Genomic DNA, 11,205 nt, shown 5'->3' with positions numbered 1-11,205 from the left:
ATTTACAAATCAATTATATCACAATGCCCTAAGGCAGGACATTATAAGTTTTGTCTTGTTATAGTTGATCAACTCACTCTGTGGGTGGAAGCATTCCCCAGTCCAGAGCTAATGGCTGCCTTTGTTGCAAAAATTCTCCTTGAAGAGATTGTTCCTCCTTTGGTTACCCACCCACATTGATTCTGACAAAGGCACACATTTTATTGATTCTGTTCTATCCCAAATATATTCTTTCCTGGAGTAACTCCAAAGTTCCAACAACCTATCACCCACAAAGCTCAGGCAAGTAGGATGTATGAATAAAGAGCTTAAGAGCATGATGGGCAAATTGTGCATTGAAACTAATTTGAAGTGGCCTGATATTCTACTCTTGGCACTGTTCTATCTGGGCAGCAGGCCAAGAGGAGAACTGCTGCATATATCACCTTTTTTTTTTTTGGTGAGGCCAATTGGGGTTAAGTGGACTTGCCCAGGGTCACACAGCTAGTAAGTGTTAAGTGTCTGAGGTCGGATTTGAACTCAGGTCCTCCTGAATCCAGGGCCGGTGCTCTATCCACTGTGCCACACCTAGCTGCCCCCATATATCACCTTTTGAGATGCTTTTTGGCCATCCTCCCATCCAAGCAAAACCTTTTTCCTCAGTATATACATCATGGTTGGAGGAGATATCTCTGTTGCTTCCTATATTCCGGAATTTACAAGCAAGCCATGTGAACTCCAGAGTCAGGGGCAGCAGTATAGGCTGGCCCCTTGACTTCTCCCTACAATGAATTGAGACCAGGAGACAGTGTATATATTAAATTTTTTCAGTGGACTAATGAGACTCAACCAGCTTGGGAAGGTCCTTTCCAGGTATTGCTATCAACTCTGACTGCCGATCAAAATCAGAGAGAAGGACTCGTGGATCCATTGCTCCCATGTAAGACTGGTACCAGCATAGTAGACTAATGAATTTCTTTTGTCTCTTATTCTTCCATGTGTATTTTTTCTCTATTCATCTATCTTTTTATTTTTATGACCAAATGCAGATGGTTTTTTATTTCATAATACAATTTTAATTCTGGAAGTATTGTTCTCCATATTCTAAATTGTTTTTCCAACTGATTATTTGACCAAATTCTATAAAGTATTTCCTTGGTAAATTGTTTGCCATGGCAAGTGTAAATTAATTCTAGAAGAATATGTTTATTAGCTTAAAAGTTATTATTTGGAAGTAGTATTGTATATTATATTCTGAATCAAAAGCAAATTCACATTTTCCTGTCATCATTATTCTCAGTTGTTAAATACCATGTGAGACTTGGATTATGGGAACTTATCATTGAGACATTAATTGCCTTTATTCTGAGTTATCAGATCAGAGCAGCCAAGATGCCAGCCATCCATGAAAGGAATATATATAAGAGCAGGCATTAAACTATCACAGAAGGGGAGACATGCATGAAGTCTAGGTATTACACTGCCTTAGGAAAGGCTGAAAGAATGGCTATTGGCAAGAGTTGAGGTTGGATTCTTTTGGTTTAATTTTCCCCACGTGGCACCAGCTGGCCAGCTATGCTATCTCATTCTACACCTGACTTTTGACACGCCCCCTACTTATAAGCCTGATGCCATGAATATCTCAATCCTATACATCTGATTAAGCCTGACTCAGTTTCTCCTCAACATACTGCATTAGCTATCTACAGAAACCATGAAGTTTGGCAATGTTCATTTCTCTTCCTCCTCTGTTCTTTTAAAAAACAGCCCCAAGTAGAAACAGTAGGGTTTCAATCTGCATTCCTAAACCACAGTTTCTTTGTTTCTGGATGTTGAAACATTCCTCCATCATGAAGTTCTTTAAAATGTTTTGACCAATGCATTGCTAAAAAATGCCCAAGTCTAGTCACCATTGTTCATCATGCAATTTTGCTGTTACTGTATACATTGTTCTCCTGGTTCCTGCTCCTCTCAGTCAGCATCAATTCAAGTAAGGTCTTTCCAGGTTTCTCTGAATTCCTCCTGTTCATCATTACTTTTCACATTGAATTTTTTAAAACTTTGCGTTCTAAATTTTCGTTCTTCCCTCCCTCCTCATCCCTCCCTATGAAATCTAGCAATTCCAATATAAGTCAGATAAGTTTACTTATGCAAAACATTTCTCATTAGTCAGGTTGTGAAAGAAGATAGCCAACTACCTTTAGAAAGAGGAGCTAACAAATAAAATTATTCTCAATCTATATGTAGATACCATCAGTTTCTATCTCTGTGGATGGTTTGCATTTTTCATACGTCCTTCTGACAGCATCCTGCTCATAATTTCTTTCACAGTTATTATTGTTAACTGTATTCCCTCCATCTTAATCCCTCCCGCCTGATATTACTCTATATCTATCTTCTTTATCCTATCCCTCCTCAAAAGTATTTTACTTTTTACTGCCCTCTCGCCAAATCTGCTCTTCCTTCGATTGCCTCTCTGTTACCGATTGAATGACGCCACCTGCTGGAGACTTACTGTAGGAAAACTCCTACATGAGGAGAGGGCCTCTGAGGGCAGGACCATGAGTCTTTTCTTTGGTGTCAGGAAGTGATGCTTGCTGGTGGGAGGAAGAAGGGGGGAGGCTGGAGCGCTGGCTCACTCTCTTTCCTGAAGAATCTGGTGGAGAAGGGAGCTAGGAATGCTCTCTCCCCTTTAATAGATAGATGAATCTAGGCCTTTCCTTCTCTCTTTACCAAATTCTTATTCTCCTTAATAAATGCTTAAAAGGTCTAACTTTTACTAAAGCTTATAATTTATGGCGACCACTCACTAGATATTTTTAGACGAGTATAGCTAGAATTTTATGCCCTTACACCTCCCCCCTCCTGTAACTCCTTCCCTCCCACTTTCCCACAGGGCAATATATATTACTATCCCTTCTTGAGTGTGTATTTTCCCTCTTTGAGAGAATTCTTTTTTTTTTTTTTTAGTGAAGGCAATTGGGGTTAAGTGACTTGCCCAGAGTCCACAGCTAGTAAGTGTTAAGTGTCTGAGCCGGATTTGAACTCAGGTCCTCCTGACTCCAGAGCCGGTGCTCTATCCACTGCACCACCTAGCCGCCCCTCTTTGAGCCAAATTCTGATAAGAGTTAGGCTCTCTCACTCCCCCACTCCTTCACCGATCTTCCCTTCTACTCCATAAGCTTTTTATTATTTCTTTTATGTGAACTACTTTCCCCCAATCCACTTCTCCCTTTCCCTTTCTTCCAGTGCATCCTCTTACATGTTAACTTTATTTTGAAGATGTCATCATAGGTCAGCTAGGTGCCACAGTGGACAAAGCACAGCCCTAGAACCAGGAGGCCCCGAGCCCAAATCTGGCCCTTGATATAAGCAACCCCACCCTGCATGTTCCAGAAAAAAAACAAGGGATAAACAAAAAATAAATGCTTTACAGTTATTCATCCCTTCATATTCAATTGATAACTGTTCCCTCTAAGTATATTCCTTTCAGCTGCCTAATACTGAGAAAGATCTTATGAGTTAGGAGTATTTATCTTCACATGTAGGAATTGTAAATAGTTTAATCTTTTAATATCCCTCATGATTTCTTTTTCCTGTTTACATTTTTATGCTTCTCTAGGGGTCTTGTATTGAAAGTAAAATTTTCCTATTCATTCAGGTCTTTTCATCACAAATGCCTAAAAGTCCTCTTTTTCATTGAAGTCCCATTTTTCCCCCTGAAAGATTATAGTCAGTTTTGCTGGGTATGTGATTTTTGGCTGAAGTCCCAGTTACTTTGCCCTCTGGAAATATCATACTCCATGCCCTTCAGTCTTTAATGTAGAAGCTCCTAGATCTTGATTTATCCTTATTGAGCTCCACATGTATTTGAATTCCTTTTTAACTAGCTGCTGCAGGATTTTCTCCTTGACCTGGGGAGCTCTGCAATTTGGCTACAATATTCCTGGAAGTTTTCCTTTGGGATCCTCTTACAGGAGGTGATTGGTGGATTCTTTCAAATTCTATTTTACCATCTGCTTCTAGAATATCATGGCAATTTTCCCTGACAATCTCTTGGAAGATGCTGTCTAAACTCTTATTTTGGTCATGGTTTTCAGGTAGTCTAATGATTTTCAAATTATCTCTCCTGGATCTATTTCAATGTCATCTGTTTTGTCCAAGGAGATATTTCATATCACCCTCTATTTTTTTTAAGTTAGGCAATTGAGGTTAAGTTACTTCCCCAGGGTCCACACAGCTACTAAGTGTCTGAGGTCGGATTTGAACTCAGGTACTCCTGACTCCAGGGCCAGTGCTCTATCCCAATGCACCACCTAGCCACCCCACCCTCTATTTTTTTACTCAGTTGGATTTGTTTTACTGTGTCGTTGGTTTCTCATAAAGTCACTAGCTTCCATTTGTTCAATCCTAATTCTTAGGCAATTATTTTCTTGAGAGAACTTTTCTATGTCCTTTCCTATTGACTTTTTCTCATGATGTTCCTGCATTGCTCTTATTTCTCTTTCCATTCTTTCCTCTATCTCTCTAAATCTTCCTTCCATCTCTCCTACTTTATTTCAAAGTCCCTTTTGAGTGCTTCCATGTCCTGGACCAGTTCATATTTTTCTTGGAAGCTTTAGATGTTGGAGCTTTGACTTTGTTATTATTTTCTTTTTCTCTGAGGGTGGTATTCTGGTCTACCTTTCCACCAAAGACTTTTTGATGATCTGCTGATTTCTCTGCCTGCTCATCTTGGCCACCTATTTCTTGTCTTTAACTCCTTCTTAAAGTGTAGTGCTTCTTCTCAATCTGCCTGCCCTGTGAGTAACCTCTGCCACTTTCTTTGGCCTGGAAACAGAAGTCTGATTGAAATCTGATTATCTATTGTCAGAGCTTTGCATGCATGTGTCCCTCCCCCACTGGGCCACCACCACTTGATTCGGCCTACTGGTTCTGAACCAGAGCATTTTCCTCCAACTCCAGCATAGACTGCAGGCACTTCAACTCAACCTGACCTGCCACTGAATGTCCTCACTGGTCCTTGAGCTGAGCCTCAGAAGAAGCCACTGGCACTGGAAGAACTCAGAAGTCTGACTGAGTCTGGACCACGCCCTGAGCTGCTTCAGCCATTATAGCAGGTGATAACAATTGCCCTCTTTTGCTGAAAAATAGTCTCACTCTGTTCTTATGTGCATTAGGCTGCTTTGGGTTGTTTGGTTTTTTATGGTATTATTTGGGAGTGAGTGGATGGGTTTATCTGGAGTTTGTGGGAATCATAGCCTCTCCTCCACCATCTTGGCTTCACCCCTCTGTTATTGCTGCATTTCAGGAAACTTTGTTTCTTTCTTTTGTTTGTTTGTTGATTTTGGTTTGTTTGTTTTGGTGGGGCAATGAGGGGGTTAAGTGACTTGCCCAGGGTTACACAGCTAGTAAGCGTCATGTGTCTGAGGCTGGATTTGAACTCAGGTACTTCTGAATCTAAAGCCTGTGCTTTATCCACTGTGCTACTAGCTGGCCCGAGAAACTCTGTTTCTTAATGGAGCACAGGGGGGGAGTGTGAGTATATTATTAATATTACCAGAGGCCCCCTGCTGTGAGATCATGGGTTGACCTTTCTAAGGTTCCAGTGTCCTGAAATTACCTCACATGCAACATGAGACCATTCTCAATATGAATCAGCTTGAAGCAGTGGTGTGAAGCAGTGGTTGTTTTCAGTGGTGGTTGGAACCTTGTGGGGGTTGGCAACTGAACTAGGAGTGGTTTGATGTAGGGTTTTCCTATTCTTTCAGAGACCCTTGTCCTCTCTTTGTTAACTTCTTTTTTTCTTATTTAAATGAATAAATATATTTATTTCTTCATTTAAAAAGGTTCCTGACTTCATTATTTTTATATTACACATACCTGCTTATTATTCAAGTTCTCTAAGGCAAAAAATATTCTGCATAAAAAGGTTTAAAATTTTTTATTAAAAAAAAACCCACGAAACCTCAAATTGACATTTTCAAAGCCATTCTTGCAAGTTTTTTCCCCTCAGTGTTATTTCCAGATAATTATTTGTTCCTAACAAGAGATGGTCTTATTTTCAAGGTAGTCTATCAGTTAAGAGTTCTGAATATATCTCTTCAAGGTTTTTATTTCAAGTGGCCTTGATAAATATCTCACCCAGTATAGCCTACACAGGTGAACCCAACAGCACGTTAACCAAAAAAGTCTTGATTTTTCCTATGGCAGGATTGATGTACCTATGTGCTATTCCATCTTCCAATGTATCTATTTAAAAAAAAAAAACATTGTTGGTTGCTTGTAGTCACTTCCATTTCTTAACAATTGACAAAAAAATCTGTTTCTTGTTCAGGGTAAGATTTCTACAATGGTATTGAACAGCTTATCTCCAGATGTTTCAAAATTTCCATTTGCAAAACCATACTTCCTTTATGTTACAATGATTATGAAACTCTATGAGATATAGTCCCCAGCTTTTGGAGAGATAGCCCAGAAAATCCCTCTTTTTAGATAAGCCTTTTCCAAAGAATATGTATCATGGGCTTTTAAAGAAGTACTCAGGCTCACCAATGGATGGGAATGGAATGGTTTTAATATGAATCTTTCAAAATCAGCATCTTTCAAGTTCTGTATATTTCCCAGCAATAATGAATACTTTCCCATGTGTTGAAAGAGAAAAGGTTAATGTTGAATACGTAGTTTCTGCTTTTGCTTCTCACAGACATGGTTATCTTTTTCTGGATGACATATTTTCACATAGAATAAATGATCCAAAAGCCAATCGATGGGCTTATCTTTGTAGAAAATTATTAAAAATTGCACTATCAAAGGTAAGTTCTTGGTTTTAAACAGCTTTCCAATAAACCCAAGCCTTGAGAATTCGAGCACAAGCCAATCAGAGGTTTGACTAAGTGCAAAATGCTTAACTGCCGAAAAGTAACTTGGTTTGCCTATGATATCATCTTCTAGCTGCAGGTAAAACTTGCCCTTATCTTGGGCATATAGCATCATGAAGCTGTAATCCAGGTTTTGTTTAGTCCTCCACCTTACTCTTTCTTCTGAGTCCCCAAGTGTTCACTTGATGTCTGAAAAGGATGGATAATAAAGGGCTGGTGGGGAAATCATCTCTAAGGCTCCAGAATACACTTTTTTGGGGAAGTTATCTTTGGCCATTTTTGCAAGATTGTTAACATAAGATTCATCAACATCAGTCACAAAGGTAATAACATGACAATCCTCCTCTTCTAATGTGGACATTTGGAAGAAGAGAGAATTCAGGGTTTGTATCAGGTAACTTTGTTTTTCTCTTTTGATGGTGGGAATACCCATCACCACAGACAAGCCTGTTCTGTTTTTCCCAAAGATTATATTTGGATAAATATTGTTTTCATGAGCCCTTAGATGAGGCAGATGGTAATAAAGGCTGCTGAGCTTCATGAAGATTAAGCTGGAAAATCCAAGGGTTTTCAAATTTGTATCACCTTTACTAGAACAAACCTTCAAGTTCTGTGGCAGGGACTGTTCTTTCTGAAGTGGTACATTTGATCTTATTCAAGACATTCAGCAACTGCAGACATCTTTCTTTACTTTCTTTTTGTAAAAGTAGCAGTCTTTCCTGAAACTTCAAAATCTGGTTTTTATAAGTTTTAGCATCATTTCCTCTCTGACGACCCCATTCATCGCTGAGCCAGAAAAGGGAGAGGAAGGCACCCAGTGTCAGCAGGGTGACCAGACTCCCTCGCTTGAACCTCATTTCATAGCCCCGGCTCCCCAGTGTCCCTCTGGGTCGCCCCTGGGGCCACCCCAGACTGGAGAAGGGAGGAGTAGCTGCAGCAGCAGGGCCTTCAGGAAGCTCCTGCTCTTCAGGTACCTCTGTGGCCCCAGCTGCCCAGCCTGGGACTCCGCTGCCCTCCTCTGGTCCCTTGGCACCTGCCGAGATAGGCAGAGTAGAACACAGGCCCTCTTTGTTAACTTTTTTTTTTTGAGGGGCAATGGGAGTTAAATGACTTGCCCAGGGTCACACAGCTAGTAAGTGTCAAGTGTCTGAGGCCGGATTTGAACTCAGGTCCTCCTGAATCCAGAGCCAGTGCTTTATCCACTGTGCCACCTAGCTACCCCCTTTGTTCACTTCTAATATATTTTAATAAATGTTTAATACCTAAACCGTTAAACTGTTGTCCTAGTTAGCTTTCCCCACAAAAGGACAGATAGGGTAACCACACACATTTAGTTTCACCTGTCAAATAATAAAGTACATATGCAATACAAAATAGTAGAAAACAACACAGTTACAATTCTTGTACTTAAACAAATTATAAAAATAACAAAATTGATTTAAAATTATCTTTGTTGTGACTTCTTGATCATTTACCATAGAAGTTACTAGACCATAGCCCTCATATGCACAAAATCATAGAATTTCAAAGTTGGAAGTTACCTCAGTAGTCATCTGGAGCAACCACTATTAAAAAGAAAAAAAAAAGAATCACCACTAAAACACATCCAACAAGTGGCCTTTGTTTCAAAATCTCTAATGAAAGGAAAAACCCTACATCCCAAGGAAGCCCATTCCATTTTAGGGTAGCTGTAAGCTGGTACAGTGGGTGGAGCACTGAACCTGAAGTCAGAAAGAGCTGGTTTCAAATTTGGTCCCAGACACTTACAACCTGTTTGACCTTGAGCAAGACATTCGGTCTGAGATGATTTAATTGATCCCATATCTTTTTTTTTATTTGTGCTATTTATAGGTAAATAATTTTTTTCCTGTAACTTCCTAAATCATGGTTCTTTGTCTCCAAACTTGGTACAGAAATTCAGTTGGCCTGTAATTAGTTAAGAATCCAAATTCTCTCGCTAATCACTGTTCTATTCTTGACTCAAGGAAATCTGTTATGCTTGGGGGACACCAGGAAGTCTGGTCTAGTATCTTTATACTACTAAGCTATCATTCAAGTATATTTGGTTTCCTATCTATCTATCTATCTATCTATCTATCTATCTATCTATCTATCTATCTATCTATCTATCTATCTATCTATCGTCCACTATCTCTAAATTCACAGGTGAACTCAAACAATATTTATTAGTCACAGGAAGATAGAAGGGAGTTGTTGCTAGCCCTTCACTCCCAATTCCCAATCAATCATGTTGATTATACCATTCATGACTTTGAGCTCTTGTAATCAATCATAACTTGTTCCTTGCCCACAAAGCTCTGCTTTGTTCTATACTCCCCAAAAACCTACAAAAAAGAATTGTCCCCCCTCATTCAGGGTTTTAGCTTTGCTGAAGAAGCTGAGATGCTATTCATTGGCATATTTGCACTTTACTAATAAATTGCTCATGCTCAGAACTTTGTGTCTCCATTTACCTTATTTTGACCATAACAAATATTGGCCTCAGTTCCTTCATCTATAAAATATGGATAATAAAATCACCTTCCTCCTAGGATTGTTGTGAGGATAAAATGAAATATTTGTAAAATGTTTTGCAAACTTTAAAGCATGATATAAATGGCTATATATTTTATTGCTATTTCAGACAAAATGTTTCCTCTTTGAACTTTCTACCAATTGCTCCTAGTTTTACCCTCTTATTTTCAGAGGTAAGTAAAACAGTATAATTTTTTAAATGTAATGTTGTCTATAGCTTGTCTATACATATTTGTTTTCTTGCTATCTCCCCCATTAGATTGTGAGCTCCTCGAGGGAAAGACAGTCTTCTGCCTCTTTTTGTATCTCCATGACTTAGCACAGTTCTTGCTACATAGTATCTATTTAATAACTGTCTATTGATTTACTGACTAGGTATCACAAGAAAACACAAAGAGGACAGTTTCAGAGAAGCCTGGGAATATTGAAGTGAGCAAAACCAGGAGAAAAAATTGTATCGTAATAGCAACATTGTAAAAATAAACAACTTTTAAATACTTGTGAATTCTTTTTAAATACTTGTGAATTCTAATCAAGGTAATGAACAACATGGTTCTAGAGGCCCAGTGATGAAGCATGTTACAGACTTCTGAAAAAAAGGGAAATGAACTAAATATACAGAAAGAGATGTACATTTTTGAACATGATTAAAATGTGAATTTGGTTGTATTATGCATATCTGTTACAAGGGACTCTTTTTCCACTGGTGGAGGTAATTGGGGGGGGGGGGAGGGAGAAATGAGTGCTTGTTAAACAAAAAGTACAAAATTTTATTAAGAAAAAGAACTGGATCTATTGCCTGCTTCACCTAAAGCCCCTGTCAGTTACCTCTTATTTTCCTGGTTCCCTGCCCTTAATTCTTCTACTAGTCTTGCTGGTCCTGTTACTTGGTGCGTCTTGGTGTGAGTAAAATGAAACAAATAAAGGAAAGAGGAAAAATAAAAAGAGAATTTCCTGAACTAAGTAGGCAAGGAGTTAAAAGGTGGAGAATAAGAACTGAATTTTAAAAGGATATGTCATTAGATATAAAAGATTAACCTAGTCATGAGTAAGATATGAGAGAAATGGAGGTACATTATGTTGGCAGGATCCCTGTGATGGTAAAGAAAGCAAGTAGTGGGGAAACTTATTAGTTCAAAGAGTTACCTATAAGTGGCCACCAGGTGATGCCATCAGCCTAGAACAGCTTGGTTGCTTTCTTGGATTAGCTGGAGTAAAGGAGGCATATATTCAGATAAATATGGAGCATTAGCTCAAGGAATATCTGTATAATATTTCTAATTTGTGTCCACTGCTTCTGTTTCCTCTGATCTGTTGGAGCAAATGTTTGGTTATCATCTCCAAGTCCAGAATGTTGTTTTTAAGAATGACAGAGCAATATTTGTGAAGGAAGAAAGGAAGTTTGTATATTGTTTGAAAGAATGGGCAATGACTAAGGCAAGCTCAAGAACTAGCCAAACTTGGAAACAGGCGATTGAAGTGTCTCAGCCCATGTGGTAAAATGTAACTGATGCTAATCAAGCAATCACAAAAACTTTTCCTGCTATCACTTCTGACAGATGAATTAAAATCTCAAAGATTACATTTCTTCTGTAGCTAATATAATGCTGGGGGTGGAGGAAGGCTTTATCTTCCTCCTGGGAACTTTCAATCAACAATGATGAGAGTCCACAGAAAAACACTTGCAGCTGTGAACTTAATGCCAAGTTGCCTGCTCCAAATACAGTTTACTTAGATAATGATGGTCCACCTCATAACAAGAAGCTTATGGGTGCCTTTATACTACAGTTGTTGAGTTTGAGTTGAAATT

General features: G+C 38.9%; 1 pseudogene; it reads right to left on the bottom strand.

Annotated features, from left to right (window-relative positions):
* Positions 1–6,097: 6,097 nt before the first annotated feature.
* LOC122748399 lies at positions 6,098–7,717 on the bottom strand (annotated as a pseudogene).
* Between the last annotated feature and the right edge of the window lie 3,488 nt (positions 7,718–11,205).

The sequence above is a fragment of the Dromiciops gliroides genome, chromosome 1 (assembly GCF_019393635.1).
Source record: "Dromiciops gliroides isolate mDroGli1 chromosome 1, mDroGli1.pri, whole genome shotgun sequence".
Classification (NCBI taxonomy): Eukaryota; Metazoa; Chordata; class Mammalia; order Microbiotheria; family Microbiotheriidae; genus Dromiciops; species Dromiciops gliroides.
This window is presented reverse-complemented; position numbering and strand designations above follow the sequence as displayed.